Source organism: Barbus barbus (assembly GCF_936440315.1).
Source record: "Barbus barbus genome assembly, chromosome: 2".
NCBI lineage: Eukaryota > Metazoa > Chordata > Actinopteri > Cypriniformes > Cyprinidae > Barbus > Barbus barbus.
The window spans coordinates 7,190,356-7,207,409 of NC_136730.1; the positions used below are offsets into that span (position 1 = coordinate 7,190,356).

Consider the following 17,054-nt stretch of genomic DNA (forward strand, 5'->3'; position numbering starts at 1 on the left):
CCCTAGAATAAATACAGTTTATATTTTTACCAATATTATTTATATTCTAGCTTTATATATTTATTACAATTTTTATGAATATAAAAGCTAGCAACAAAAATCTAAATGGAGAAACTACAGCAATTAACATTAAATTAAAAACAAAAAATGTTTTTATATACTGTACAGTGGCACATATCAGAATAATAGTGATAGCTGAATGTTTTTTAATCTTTCAGACACGTTGCAGCTCATAATGTCACCAACATGCTGAAATGTTGCATCATAAAGAGTTGAATCATGGCATTCTCAACAACAACAACAACAAACTTCAAAACTAACTCCACCAATCCAGGCTGTTTGCTCATCTCTTCACATCCAATCATGTCCTGCATTAGCACTATAGAGCACACACTGACAAAACAGAGCAGGGAGGATCTTCACTGGAAAACAATGACACTGTGACAATCTCTTTTAAAGGTTTTAAGGAGCATAAGCCTGTTCCAGACTCTTATCAGAAGAAACACACAGAGGAACAGAAAAACAGACAGCGAAAGAGAAAAGAACACGCAGTCACACGTAAACATGGTGCGATTGCGTCTGTGCTCTTTGTTCTTATCCTGAAGAGTCTGTCTCCATATTTCTCCAGTTCTCTACAGCGAGAACAAAGCTACTGTAGAACAGACATTCACAACGCAGTGTGAGTGCTTACGCTCACTGAAGTGATCCATCTGTCACTATCCAACACGCTGCTCGTACAATGTGGAGAGGCGCGCACTCCAGAGTGTGTCTGTGTTTTAATGGGGTACGGCCTTCAAAATTAACAACAGGTAATTAAAGTTATGCGGAACTGTCCTGTGAGCTTTGGGCTTCTGGCGGACTCCCATAACAACTGGCTAATTAAACCCAACCTTAATTACGTTCTCAATTTACAAGTTACATCATGCACAGTCACTTATGGACTTTGTGGGCATTTCAGTCAACACAAATTTGTATAATGACATGGGTATGACAGAGGTATTACAATATGAAGGTGGTTTATGAGGACACACTCAAGATATTACAGAACTAAAAGTACTCAATCTGTTTTACAACAGAATAAACAGAACAGAAGAGAATCACAAATGACTGAATGACTTTGAAACAAACCTCCTATTGCAGATTTTCATTTGAATCAAATCGATTCAAGTTAAATAGCTGGTATGTTGTGATATTTTTATACTGTTTTTTGTTGTTACAATCTAATTATGTTCCAGGACATCGTACATGCTGATCCAGAACAGAACATCAACATGAGTCTAAGCTCACACCAGCAATGAATGACTCGTCCAGAATGAGTCAAGTCACTAGTAACTATGATAATGTCAAAGTCGAGTCTCAAGTGTTCTAATATTGGGCATGTCGAGTCACAGGTCTTCCAAATCGGGACTCGTTTCTGATTTGAGTCCAAGTCACGAGTCCCCAGTTCACGTCTCGGCCTCCCACCATCGCCTGAATAGCTGTCCCACATACACACATGGCATTAGATGGCTTATTATCACAGTGACGTGGAGCTGACACAAGCACCCTGCTGTTCAGTTATTCAGCTCACAGTCTGAAGAGAGGTTAAAGGATTAGTTCACTTTTAAAAAAACTTTTGCTGATAATTTACTCACCCCCATGTCATCCAAGATGTCCATGTCTTTCTTTCTTCAGCCGAAAAGAAATTAAGGTTTTTGATGAAAACATTTCTCCATAAAATGGACTTCATTGGGACCCAAACGGTTCAAGGTCCAAATGACAGTTTCAGTGCAGCTTCAAAGGGCTTTAAACGATACCAGACGATGAATAAGGGTCTTATCTAGCGAAACGATCGGTCATTTCAAAAATAAATAAAAAAGTTTAAGTTTTATAAGCACAAATGCTGGCCTTGCTCTGTTCTGTGATGCGCGTTCGTGACGTCACGTAATACGCAATTACGTGGAAAAGGTCACGGTTGAGGTAGGTGGAAGTACCGAGTCAGTGGGCTTTTTAATATTAAAACACCCAGGATACACACACAAAATGGGCATTTTAAACGATAAACTGACACAAAGACATTTGAATATGTGTATATGGTCCTCCTTCCGCACATTTGTAAACACTGACTCGGTACTTCCGCCTAAGTCAACCGTGACCTTTTCCACGTAATTGCGTATTACGTGACGTCACGAACGCGCATCACAGAACAGAGCAAGGCCAGCATTTGTGCTTATAAAACTTAAACTTTTTTATTTATTTCTGAAATGACCGATCGTTTCGCTAGATAATACCCTTATTCATCGTCTGGTATCGTTTAAAGCCCTTTGAAGCTGCACTGAAACTGTCATTTGGACCTTGAACCGTTTGGGTCCCAATGAAGTCCATTTTATGGAGAAATGTTTTCATCAAAAACCTTAATTTCTTTTCGGCTGAAGAAAGAAAGACATGGACATCTTGGATGACATGGGGGTGAGTAAATTATCAGCAAAAGTTTTTTTAAAAGTGAACTAATCCTTTAATGAGTTCTTAGAGAGAGAGAGAGACCGAGACTAGTTTTGTGCATCAAGTGCAAGCAAAACAAAGTCAGAACAGACTGCATACAATTCACACAACCCACACAAAGAATTAAAAAAGATTCACTCCAATTCGTCAATGAGCTGCACTATGCCAAACTTTCCTTGCTATTAGGTGCACACAAGGAACGCTGTGTACTAGCTGTACAGTATGTCTGCCTGATACTGTGTGAGGGACAATGGGTAACTGTCTTTTACTCTCACAAAAAAAGAACATATTCATCCTTCAATTTTTTCTTTGAAACAACATCAGTTCTTGATAATAAGTGCTTGAATTTATTAAGCCTGGTCAGCCGTGTTTGCTGCTTGTGACATTTTCACTGGGCCCCGTTGCAAAAATAAAAAATGAATAAATAAATAAATCCATTTAAATGTATAATTCTATATTAACACGTATAGTTCTACATTTTGAATTTTATAATTTTTTACATTTATTATCTAATATTTATTTTTTAATAATATTAAATATTATTTACTATACATTTTAACACATACCGTAATTATAAATATACAGGAACTCCAAAACATTTTTCTTTTTAAATTATGGTATATGCTAACATTTAAAAGTTTTGAGTCTGTAAGATTTTTTTTTAAATAATTAAGAATTAATAATTTAATTCACATTACATTGATCAAAAGTGACATAACAGATTTATAATGTTACAAAAGATTTCAATTTGAAATAAATGTTGTTCTTTTGACATGTATATTCATAAAAAAATCTTTAAAAAATGCATCACAGTTTACACAAACAGCACAGCTGTTTTAAACATTGATAATACCAATAAATGTTTTTTGAGCACCAAATGAGCATAGTAGACTGATTTCTGGAGGATCATGTGACACTGAAGACTAGAATAAATTGTACAAGAATAAATTGAATTTTACAATATATAAAAATACTATGTATTAATTTATATTGCAATAATATTTCAGAATATTACTGCTTTTGGGCAGTCGTGGCCTAATGGATAGAGAGTTGGACTTGTAACCTGAAGGTCGTGGGTTCGAGTCTCGGGTCCGGCAGGGATTGTAGGTGGGGGGAGTGAATAACCAACTCTCTCTCCACCCTCAATACCACGACTGAGGTGAGACCCTTGAGCAAGGCATCGAACCCCCAACTGCTCCCCGGGCGCCGCAGCATTGACTGCCCACTGCTCCGGGTGTATGCTCACTACTGTGTGTACACTTGGATGGGTTAAATGCAGAGCACAAATTCTGAGTATGGGTCACCATACTTGGCCACACACCACTTCCCCTTTCCCCCCTTTCTCCTTTTACTTTATGTTTGTTCGCATAAATGCAGCCCTGACTCAAAAAAGAAAATTAAATATCTTACTGACCTCCAACTTTTGAATGATAGCATCAAACACCACTCACATTTTCTAAAGAAAATATAAATCTAGTAAATATATGAACTGTTTACAGCTATTCAGCTGGTGCTTTCGTAACACAAATGTGCTGTTATTTGTCATGCCAGAAAATAAACTGAGATGTGGGGTGGGGGTGGCAGACAACTAAAGAAAGAGAAAGAGGGAGAGAAGTGGACAGGCCATGATTGATTTCGCTGGATGCAGCAGCATCTGGGTAATGTCGGTTTGTGTCGGGGTTAAGCAGGACACGTGTATGTGTGCAGCGTTCACTGTGAGGCTTCGGTTCTTGCGCACAGTCAAATTCTGGCAGTGTTCTTGATAAACTGCATAGCAGCTTCGGGGTAAATTACAGTGGTGTGTTTTAACATGTGATCACAAAGCAGTCAGTCTCTCCTGCATCTTCTAAGTGCTCTGTCTCTCTCTATCTGTCTTTCTCCCCGTTAGGGCCTCTTGAACACAAAGGCCTGGTACACAAAGAGCTGAGAGCAGTGACTGCGTGTGGGGTGGGCTTTGATTAGCTCCTTTCATTCAACAGAGATGGAGGGTGAGAAGAAGGTTTTGATTCTTACATCTCCTCAGTGAACGTGGGGAACATGATGATGATGATGAGGGGAACTTGTTAAAGGAATACTTCACCCAAAAGTGAAAATCATCAACATTAACTCAAAAACATAACAAAAAGTAAAGTATCATAACTAAATCTTTAACTAAGAGACAATTTCTTTACATTTTTGGCCGTTGGTCAAGTTGTTAAAGACACAGACAGTGGTATTTAACCGTCAGGTTACAGATGCTCCCTCTGTCTCTGTCCCTTCATTCCCGCAGGGCCTCCTGCACCTGTGCTCCTCTCCCCTCTCATCCTTCTCATGGTTAGCTGGGCCTCAGGCATACATCACTTCCTCTGTACAGAAACATTCACATACAGACCCCGAAGCCCCTCAGGACACACAGAACATATACACACAGGAAACATTTATGTGTTACCTGTCAGATTGAACACACACACACACACACACACACAGATTCCATCCATACAAAAAGTCAAACTTATATAAAGGATGAAGTCTCCTCCCTGCCGGTCATCTCTGCAGCTTATTCATGCTTCTCACTCACTCCTTCTCATCATAAAGTCTCACACACTCGTCCTCTTCAGTATCACCGGGGAGTGAGTCTCATCACACACACACACACACAACCCTTCAGCAGGTGGGCTGCAAGTGTGACATCATCCATTCATTCTTCTCAGAGTGACATCATGTTCTTTTCTCCTCGCTGTGAGGAGGTGTGTACAGGAAATCTACCCACACCACTTCCTACAGCTGACTCAGCTAATATTGCTGTTTTTTTATTTGTTTCTTTTCCTTCCTTCCTCTCTATCCTTCTGTCAAGACCATACAATTAAGTCAGCCTTCGATGGGCATGACATAAAACATGCCAAACCGTACACGTCTGAATGTAATAGCAAATGAATATCTATCTATCCATCTACTTGTCTACTTATCCATCCATCCATCCATCCATCCATCTAAAAACACAACAGATACTCACACATTTAAAAAAAACAAGGCTGGATATTACAGTGGAGTAAAATAATGAATGAAGAAGGTGAAAAGAACAAGTTCTTTATGGTGACTTTGTCCTGAGTTATGTGTCACTCAAGATATTCAAGGAGAGAGTCATGTGCGCGTGTGTTCGAAGGTGACACTGTGAGGACAGTGCAGAGATGGCAGGTGATTGACAGTCTTGTCATGGTGATTGATACAATGTCCTGATAGCAGCACGACATCATACGTTTACCAGAAACTCTGCAATAACTCTCTCACACAATCTAATTGACTTCACACTGCTCTACGGCCCAGTTCACATACAACAACTTCCTGTCTAATCCACAGATGACACATTCGTTTCTCCGGTCCTGAAGGACACACTTTCTCAGCGCCTCCCATTTCACATCACAATATCTCATACTGTCTTATTGAAACTCAACAATTTTCTCTCAGATAATATACTGACACAAACATAACAAACCACAAGACATTCTCTTTGGCCACGTACACACTACCTTCTGCTAAATGCAGTTGTCTTCTATATATCAATTTTATTTAAAGCACTGGAACATATTTACTTTATTTGCCTTTGACTTTTTCAATTTTGGAAGAAATGGGGAAAAAAAAATTGGCACAATTTATAAAAAAAAAAAAAAAAGAAGGAAAATTAAATTTTACATACCAATAATTTAAATGAATATCGCTAACTCAAAAAAAAAAACAAAAAAAACAACAACCATGAGATTACTTCATAATGTATGCCCATTTGTTTTCTGAGGTAAACCACAGTTTAATCAAGATGTAATATTTTAGACAACTTGTCAGTCAGACCGTCTCTTCCTAACTTAGGGCCCTATGATTTACACGATGTGGAAAACACAGAATCTAGTCATAAAAACAAAATTTACTGTATAACGCAGAACATCATGGAATTTGCCAAATTTTGGATGAATTAATCAAAAGTAGGTCAGTACACTTAAATCAAAACATGATATGGACTAGTCTCTGTGAATATTAAAGGGTTACTCCACCCCAAAATGAAAATTGTCATTAATCACTTGGTTGTTCCAAACCCGTAAAAGCTTAAATAAATTTAAATTTTGGGGTGGAGTAACCCTTTAAGCTGCAAAAACACCATTTAAATATGAATCCTGTCTCTGTGTGAATGAATGATTCAGACGCGTGGTTTCGTTTACTACACACATACTGAAGTGTTTTCAGCCTCTGCCGCCTCAATATAGGAGTACATGATCACATAATCTCTAGAAGTGCTCAGAGTCACTTCTTTTAAGAAAAACTATTGACACATCACATAACCAGAGAAACGTAAAGGTCTTCACAATAACCTGCCAAAATAAAAGTTTGGTTTAACTTGAAGAATCTGTGACAGAAATATTACATAATGTAATGATAGTACTATTACTAATATAATTATTATTAATACATTATTTATTTTTAGATTATTTACCCGAATTTATTTAGCAGAAAAATGAAACATATGTCATAGGGCCTTAAAAATGTAATTTTTGTCAAACTTTTAATAAATTGCTGTTTAATACTGCAAGTTTCACAAATTAAATTAATTAAACATGCTTTTTGTTAAAACAGAAAAAAAAAAAACAGAATCCAGAGAAATTAAAAGGAAAAAACAGAATTGGAAAAAAATTAAATGGAGTTTGGGAAAAAATGTAATGTATTTTATAGGGCCCTACTAATTTCATGGATGTTTTTTGGCCAGATTAAGCCACAACATTAATCAAATTTAGGCCCTACTGCTGATAGTCAAACCATTGGCTTTGTGAGGCTAACAGTCTTTGCAGTGACAGGACAGACTATCCTGGTTCAGAACAGAGTTTGTGAGAGCTGCTGATATTCACAAATAATTCCAGATACTGTTAGAAAAAAACAGCTAATAAAAAATACCGGTACTCTGTACCAGTTACTACAAACCCACTTCCAGCACTAGTTTCCACCAAACAAAGTATTTGAGTTCACTGTTTTATGTTAAGAAACCCATTCCAAACATGTATAACTTTCTACCATTTAAAGAAAAACATATCTCTGTTTTTTTGTCCATACAGTGGTCGTTTTGGACCCCACTGACTTGGACAAAAACAGCTGAAAAATCTCTTCATTTGTGTTCCACAGAAGAAAGCCAGTCGTACAAGTTTGAAATGACATGAGAATGAGGAAATGTGACGCCATTTTCATTTTGGGGTGAACCCTTTATTGTGTTATTCCTTTGAAAACATTGCCAAGTATATGTGGCCTTTGTCTTTCAGCACTTAAGTCTCTCTGTTCCTCTCCTGTATTTCTTATTCAAACAATTCTCTGCTTTCCATCACATATGCCATGTATTTTTTATTTAAGACAAAACAATGCGTGTGTGTGTGTCAAACACACACACACACACACACACTGTCTACTCATTCAGAAACAGCATTCTGAAGTGAGACAAGCAGAGCAGACAGACGCTGTAGAACAGGAATCCATGAGAGCTTTCTGCATGGTTTACATCATTAAATAAATCAATCACTGTAATACAAACCCAGACTTCACTTAGAGACCTCGCTGAACACCAGCCAATGGGAAGCAGTTGAGAGGTAACCAAACAGTATCAGCTCTCCTCTGATGGCACAATAGCAGCAGAAATGCAACTTAAAAGCCAAAGCCTTGAATCTATCACCATCTCTGCACATCAACGCCATCATATACCACTGAGCCTCCACAAACACACAGAAGAAAACACAGCATGCATACTGACTTTCATATAACCCTCATTTGACTTAAAATTTTGATTTGTTTTTTTAAATCATAATCAATTACGTCAGTTGTATCATTTTGCATTTTTCATAAATTTATATGCACCAGTATCATTAATTGCTCTTTTTAAACCACTAAAAGGGACACTTAATTTAATTTAATATTACCGGTTAAATCTAACTTCAATTCTATGGACAGTATCCTTCTGTCAATTACCACAGAAAATAATGTTGACCTGTCACTCATTTTTAAAAAATTGATTTATAGTGACATCCTTCAAATGGAATTGTAGCAACATTCATATTTTAGTTAAAGCACACTTCAATTCTTCAGTGTAAATGTTTGGTGTTTGAGGAGCAAAGTTTTCTCACTTGTCCTATTAAGGTGAGGCTCATTTTCTAGGCAGATGAACTGGTTGTGCGTTCCTGTGGTTTAGTGCATGTAAAGATTGCTAAACGGACAGTTACATCACATCCTTTCCGTGTGCTTTACTGGTATCATGTCTGGCACCAAATAAAATAACCAGTTTATTTTTCCAGTTAAGTTAAAAGCCTGGATATACAGGTCCTTCTCAAAAAATTAGCATATTGTGATAAAGTTCATTATTTTCTGTAATGTACTGATAAACATTAGACTTTCATATATTTTAGAGTCATTACAACACAACTGAAGTAGTTCAAGCCTTTTATTGTTTTAATATTGATGATTTTGGCATACAGATCATGAAAACCCAAAATTCCTATCTCAAAAAATTAGCATATTTCATCCGACCAATAAAAGAAAAGTGTTTTTAATACAAAACAAAAGTCAACCTTCAAATAATTATGTTCAGTTATGCACTCAATACTTGGTCGGGAATCCTTTTGCAGAAATGACTGCTTCAATGCGGCGTGGCATGGAGGCAATCAGCCTGTGGCACTGCTGAGGTGTTATGGAGGCCCAGGATGCTTCGATAGCGGCCTTAAGCTCATCCAGAGTGTTGGGTCTTGCGTCTCTCAACTTTCTCTTCACAATATCCCACAGATTCTCTATGGGGTTCAGATCAGGAGAGTTGGCAGGCCAATTGAGCACAGTAATACCATGGTCAGTCAACCATTTACCAGTGGTTTTGGCACTGTGAGCAGGTGCCAGGTCGTGCTGAAAAATGAAATCTTCATCTCCATAAAGCTTTTCAGCAGATGGAAGCATGCAGTGCTCCAAAATCTCCTGATAGCTAGCTGCATTGACCCTGCCCTTGATAAAACACAGTGGACCAACACCAGCATCACTGACTGTGGGTACTTGACACTGGACTTCAGGCATTTTGGCATTTTCCTCTCCCCAGTCTTCCTCCAGACTCTGGCACCTTGATTTCCGAATGACATGCAAAATTTGCTTTCATCCGAAAAAAGTACTTTGGATCACTGAGCAACAGTCCAGTGCTGCTTCTCTGTAGCCCAGGTCAGGCGCTTCTGCCGCTGTTTCTGGTTCAAAAGTGGCTTGACCTGGGGAATGCGGCACCTGTAGCCCATTTCCTGCACACGCCTGTACACGGTGGCTCTGGATGTTTCTACTCCAGACTCAGTCCACTGCTTCCGCAGGTCCCTCAAGGTCTGGAATCGGTCCTTCTCCACAATCTTCCTCAGGGTCCGGTCACCTCTTCTCGTTGTGCTGCGTTTTCTGCCACACTTTTTCCTTCCCACAGACTTCCCACTGAGGTGCCTTGATACAGCACTCTGGGAACAGCCTATTCGTTCAGAAATTTCTTTCTGTGTCTTACCCTCTTGCTTGAGGGTGTCAATGATGGCCTTCTGGACAGCAGTCAGGTCGGCAGTCTTACCCATGATTGCGGTTTTGAGTAATGAACCAGGCTGGGAGTTTTTAAAAGCCTCAGGAATCTTTTGCAGGTGTTTAGAGTTAATTAGTTGATTCAGATGATTAGGTTAATAGCTCGTTTAGAGAACCTTTTCATGATATGCTAATTTTTTGAGATGAGCTGTATGCCAAAATCATCAATATTAAAACAATAAAAGGCTTGAACTACTTCAGTTGTGTTGTAATGAATCTAAAATATAAGAAAGTCTAATGTTTATCAGTTAAATAATGAACTTTATCACAATATGCTAATTTTTTGAGAAGGACCTGTACACTATATTGCCAAAAGTATTGGGTCACCCCTTCTAATGAACATGTTTGGCTACTTTAGTAATTTCTATGAGTACAAATCTTAATGTTAAAGCATATAATGATATTCTAGGGAATTGTGTGCTTCTAATTTTATAGCAACAGTTTGGACAGGACCCTTTTCTATTCTAACATGACAGTGCCTCTGTGTTTAAGGCACGGTTCAAAAAGACATGATTGATTCAGTTAGTGTGGAAGAACTTGACTGGTCTGCAGAAAGCCAAGTCCAGCTGAACACTTCTGGTGTGTCTTTATATACAGACCTTGAGCCAAAAACTCATCACCAAACACCAATGACTAGAACATAAGGGTACTGTCATTTTAGACGCGTCCAAAACTGTTGCAACAGAGATGGAAATACAATTTTTAAATACATGAATTATGTTTCCATCTTTGTTTTGTTAGTGCCTTTTTCTGTTCTAAAGAAGGGGGTGTCCCAACACTTTTGTCCTTATAGTATCTATACAAGTCATTGGTGTTTGGTGATGAGTTTTTGGCTCAAGGTCTGCATATAAAGTCACACCAGACGTGTTCAGCTGGGATCAGGACTTGGCTTTCTGCAGACCAGTCAAGTTCTTCCACACTGACTGAATCAATCATGTCTTTTTGAACCGTGTCTTATACACAGAGGCACTATCATGTTAGAATAGAAAAGGGTCCTGTCCAAACTGTTGCTATAAAATTAGAAGCACACAATTCCCTACAATATCATTATGTGCTTTAACATTAAGATTTGTACTCATAGAAATTACTAAAGTAGCCAAACATGTTCTTTAGAAGGGGTGACCCAATACTTTTGGCAATATAGTGTACTTTTCACAAATAAGGAAGCAAGTGATTCTAGTAGTCTCATACTGAAACGTTTCATGTTATCGTTAGACCTTTTTTGAAACAATGTGACTGCTGAATTTTTTTTTTTTAATTTAACATCTGACTTCTTAGGCTTCCACTGTTGATACACTACAGTTCAAATGTTTGGGCTCAGTCAGATTTTTTAAAGAGATTAATACTTTTATTCAGCAATAATATAAGACTACATTGTTACAGAAAATATCGAATAAATGTGGTTTCTTTTGAACTTTCTATGTTTCAGTTTCCACAAAAATATAAAGCAGTACAAATGCTTTCAACATTGATGATGAAAAGAGATGTTTCTTAAACACTAAATCAGTTTATTTGAACGATTTCTGTAGGATCATGTGACACTGTGACAGTGAAGACAAATTAATCTTAATGCCAAGTTGCCAACTGACCTCAGTCCTCTCCATCCACTCCGGCACAAGTAACATCCAGCCACCTGCGTCTTGATCTTCCTCCTCCATTGGCTGACAGAAGGTCCTGTGGCCATTTCATTGGACCTGTGATTCATAGACTGCTCCAGAGAGAATATCATGTTGGCCAACCAAATCTCAGCCACGGTGAAACCACCAGCTCTGTAGTAATGAGAACAGAGAAGATACAAAAATTAAAAGAAATACATAGTGTTCACAATACAATAAACAAATGCAAATTAACGTTATATTCTGCTAATCCTGCCATTTTACTGCATATCAACTGGCAACAACATAGTAACCTAAAATGTACTTCTACAAAATTGAATTGTGATGGTTTCATCAAATGCACATTTGATGGAGGTCAGCACAAACCATGTGGTCCACGATATGACCCACAAAATACATGGCAAATGTGTTCTCCCCTTGATAAGCTTATTTATTTGCCATCATAACTTATTTTGTCCCTGTGACCTGTGACTCAGTTTTCTAAGTTGAGATCCACTGCAGCACAAGTGTACAAAACAAAAGCAATGTTTACTGTGTAATTGTAACTGCTGTGCTCACATGAACAACTCTATTTGCATGTTCCGTTTGTCTTAACATCTAACATGAAGAAACAGGCCTGAGTTTTGTGCTGCCAACACAATAGCTCCATTTTCTGAGCACGTGCTGCCATCTAGTGGGATGATACTGTATCAGACAGCTCGGTTCCCTTAATATAAACGAACATATAGATTCAAAATGAAATAGTGATGTTGATATGAAAAATGCCATTTTAAAACACAGGGACAAGGAGCTGAGGTTAACGTAAACCTCAGTGATTCAAGGAACAACATTTTTCACAATAAAGCCATATTTAAAGCAAGAACCAAATGCTGTTTCTCTGTAACTATATACAGCTGGCAATAATGACTTCAGACAACATACAAGTACAATATAAGATAAATAAATATAAAGTGAAAACGTGTCTAATACGAGAAGGGGGAACAGAAGCCCAGCAGCCTGCATGAAACTCTTGTGAAGGTGTTGTAGGGACATAAGAGCAGTGGGGATAAAGGTTTAAGGAGGTTGCTGGTTGGGGTGAGATTGATAAAGGGATTATTGTTGTTTTTGAGATGGTTGGTAGGTCGAGTGAGGGTAAAGGGTTCAGGTAGCGAGTATGAAAGGTGTATCGCTGATTAATTACTATGCTGTTTGTTCATAGGGACACAGCGTTCTCGAGATACAATAAAAGTTTGGTTTGGTTTTCAAATGGAGATACCGATTTACAAAGTGAACAACAACATTTTAATTGTACTGTGAAGTTTCTTCTCTCAGGCAATCCATCTCATGAACACGTTAACTCTTAACAATAAACATTAAAAACATTTTTTATTTATTTAACACATATACTTATTATATTTCAAATTTGCACCTAACATACCTGTACATACTAAATTGTCTATTTTGCACATTGTCTATTTTGTATATTTGTACTTTATTTTTTTTTATAATCTTTGTCCTGTCCTGTCACTGTCATACAATGGCAATAAAGCTAATTCTGATTAAAAAAGTGAAATCAATGAGCATTCATAAAAACACACAATGTGACTCCATCTACAGCTTTTGGAGTTTTGTGATGACAGATTTGTCAATGAACTTCAGCTGGTGGTAATGTGAGCCAGGATACCACCAGCTGAAGCGGTGATATGAATAATAAAATGAAAACTATAATCGTGTGCGTTTATAAGAAATTTTGAAATCTGTGTCCTTCAGGTGGAATCTGAAATATCGCAACTGCCTGTTCCAAGCACATGAATAACAAAGCAAAGTTAGAAGTGGGAAACTCAGAAATCTAGATGACAGACGAGATGCGGAGCTTGACAATGAAAGGGTGTGTTGATTTGAAATATGGCAGAAATCATTTTTATATATAGATCATTGGGCAGAAAGCAAATGTCACTTACGCCCTTCTGGTTCTCACCCCTCGATATGTACATGACCTCAATCATTTTTGGTTACGCAATAGATTGCCCATTATATTTACATAAAAGTTAATGTAACCATGTTTTTTTTGCATTTCACTTGCGCCTGTGTCTTTTACAGCTTCTCGTACATAACATGGTGTAGTCATGAGGTGCTAGTTCAAATTTAAAAAAATAAAATATCTGTAGACAGAAAAATCTCCATTTTTCTTTTTTCTTGTCACGTTGCACTTTTTTGTTAGAAAATGTTATTTACTTTTTATTCACATTTTAAGGTATCTAATATTTTGATAATTTCCATGATCTAAATATTCTTAAGAATTAAAAGTTTGTTGTCATTTGAAAGTGTATGGGCCTTCTTACATTATTATGCTGTTAATTATGATTATATATTCAGTGGCATTAAATGGTCTTAAAATGACAATAATATCGCTTATCGCAATTATTTCTGGGATAATATATCGCACAACAAAAAGCTGTTATCGTGACAGGCCTAAGTGTAAACTTAATCATTTGATTGTCATGGCCTACTTTATGACACAAACATTTCGTTTAGATACCAAGTAACAATACAATAAGCTGAATTCAGATGTAGTCATTTGGGCTTATTGTTCACAACATAGCCTATTTTTTTGTTTTGTTTAGGCTATTTCCACATTATGTTTTCAACTTAAATGCCCGCCTCGGAGGTACAAGTTTCTCAGGTGTGCTTGAAGGCAGCATATCTTTTCTTAAAGGTGTACTCAGAAGGATTTTATCCATCCCAATAGGACCAGCTGTACACTAACACCTATAGACTAGGATGCACGACGTTTGTATAGTAACTGTTTATATTTTTCTACCTCACACATTAATGGCTATTGTTTGATTCAGTGCTAAGACATTTTTGCACATTACTTACAGCAATTTGGCAGCTGTGACCTTTGCGTGTTTGTGCGAAGCAATGAAAGTGCCATAAGTACTAGTAAACATCTCTATTAACTGTGGTTGTGGACTGGTAATGTGATGTCACCAAAGTGAAGACCAACTCCATGTAGAATAAATAGCTTTTTCTATTAAACTAATATGAGTGGATATGAGCATACATCATTTAAAAAAAAAATTTCCTCAAAAAGCACTTTTCACACATGCAAAACTTTACTTTAGGGGAAAAAAGACTGAGTACACCTTTAACTGAAGACTGATCGCCCCCATGACCCTTCCTTCCCAAAAGCGTGGCAGCTCTCAGAATCTAGAAAGCTCTGAGGGGAGGCGCTTTAAGTGGAGCTGCAGCGCCCCCCTGCGCTCACACACAGGAAACACAGGAGGAAAAAAAGGGGGCGGCGACGTACAGTCAGCAGAAGAGAGGAAGAGAAAAAACATGGCACAGAAAAAATTCAAATGTTCTTCCTGGAAAATCCCTGATCCCGCCACAACTTCACCACATGACATTTCCGAAAGAAACTGCGACACCCTTGCGCGCCCACGGCCAGGCCCCAATCTCATTCAGCGATTATCTGACATTTAATTATTTAACTGTGAAACCCTCACTTACAGATTTACAAGCGTTTACACAACTGCGAGATTTGCATTAATTACTTATTATATATATATATATATATATATATATATATATAATTATATATATATATAAATACACGTCTGTGTACTGTGCTATATTCCCCATAGTGTGATTACACAATATTTAACTCCCACAGTCTTCCCGGTTCACGTTAACTATGATCTCACCCGTGTTACTGGTAAAGGGTGGGCAACTTTATCCACCACTCATATGGAAACCCACACTCACTTTCTGTTTGAACCGACACAAAATGACTGAATTTCATCAACCTGCAAGGAAATTAAAGGCGGGAGTGTATCACGCTTCCGATATTAACCCACGCCTGACAAGTTTCATTGAATTTCACACCTTGTGACACATTGGCAACGCAAACGGCTATTAGAATACAACAGGCGTTAAATGCTCAATCCATACGCAGTGTTCAGTAAATCCAGAAAGTGTCTGTCTTTACCTGGTAATCCACGGAGGGTCAGACTGGGAGGTGGCTTCTTCTCGCATGTCCTCATGGTAAAAATGCAAGCTAAATAAGCAACTGCGCAGTTGCTTTCGCCTCGCGCGGTGAATGAACGGCACAGCGCGCGATCCGCCAGCACCTTCATCATGCCATACATGAGCACATTTCAGTCGCACACTGTAAAATGTCGGCGCAGCTGCGTTATGAAACCACTGTAAGAGGAGATGATGTGACAAACATCAGCGCGCAAAATTGTTCCAGAGTCTTCTCCCCAAAAAATGCACGCAGGCATCTCACGACTTCTTTGTGGTCTGCTAATATGATGATGCGGTTTTGGCCAGGTGAGGATGTGGTGCCACGGCGCGAGTCCCTCATGTCCACTCACGAGTTTGATCTGAGCAGGAGATGCGCGTTTGGAAATTGCGCAGTTTTTAATCCGCTGCAAACGCAGGCACTCCCCTCTCTCTCTCTCTCTCTCTGCACTCTTTCGCTGCTTCTTCTTTCTCCTCCTCCCTCGCAGTCGTTTCCCCCCTCATGCAGGTTTATTTTCGGTGAACGAGTCTCTCTCGGACCCGCTCCGCCCCGCCTCCGTTTCTCCCGGACGCTCAGGACTTCCAAATTCCACCATCACTCACTCCATCCGTGCAGAGAGCGGGGTGTCCGTTCCCAGGGCCAGCAGGCTGCTTTGGGGGATAATGTGAGGCTACTAGAGTTGATGGGGATGGATTGATTTTGTTTGATCTCTAGTGAATTAAACCTTCTGTTTTAAGATTATTTATGGTGCTTGTTCCGTGAAAGTTTTTACACAGGAAATAGGGCCTGTGACTTTGCTAAGAGTGTAATATATATATATATATAAAAACTTTTGTATGTTTTTTTTAATTGTAATATTTTTTTAAATAAATTGTTAATAAATAAATTTAATAAATTTGATAAAATAACTACATTATGGCCATGAGGGTTCATTTTGAACCATATTGGGTGAACCTGACATGGGCTATTCATCTTAAAATAGATGATAGCGTTTAATAGAAACATTGATCAAATCTGACTCAAAAATATTTGACAATGTCTCCTCATTCCATTCTTTGTAAGAGTTTAACCTGAGGCTATTTTCTATCAGAAAAAAAAACTACTACAGCACTTTACATATGTAGTGCAAAAAATTGAATGAATGGACATGCTGCCTGTGTGCAAACATAGGGGTCAATATTGACTGCTTCTATAACATAGGTCATTTATTTGTGAAATATGAAATTGGCCAAATTCATTATAAAATACATTAGATACTACGAAATACCAAAAGTAAAAAGGGACATTCTGTGCATTTATTAGAAGTGTTACTCGAGAACGTACAAGTTATATAAAAATAATAATTACTAATTAATTATTTATAAATTTGT

General features: G+C 38.0%; 1 protein-coding gene across 1 annotated transcript in view; it reads right to left on the reverse strand.

Annotated features, from left to right (window-relative positions):
• LOC306886681 (uncharacterized protein) overlaps positions 1 to 16,157 on the reverse strand; it is a 96,682-nt gene extending 80,525 nt beyond the window's left edge. The window contains exons 1-2 of the mRNA XM_079443985.1: positions 15,649 to 16,157; positions 11,652 to 11,831 (exon numbers count right to left, since the gene is read on the reverse strand). The gene's annotated coding sequence lies outside the window, so the exon portion shown is untranslated. The remainder of the gene's footprint in view (positions 1 to 11,651; positions 11,832 to 15,648) is intronic.
• Positions 16,158 to 17,054: the final 897 nt, after the last annotated feature.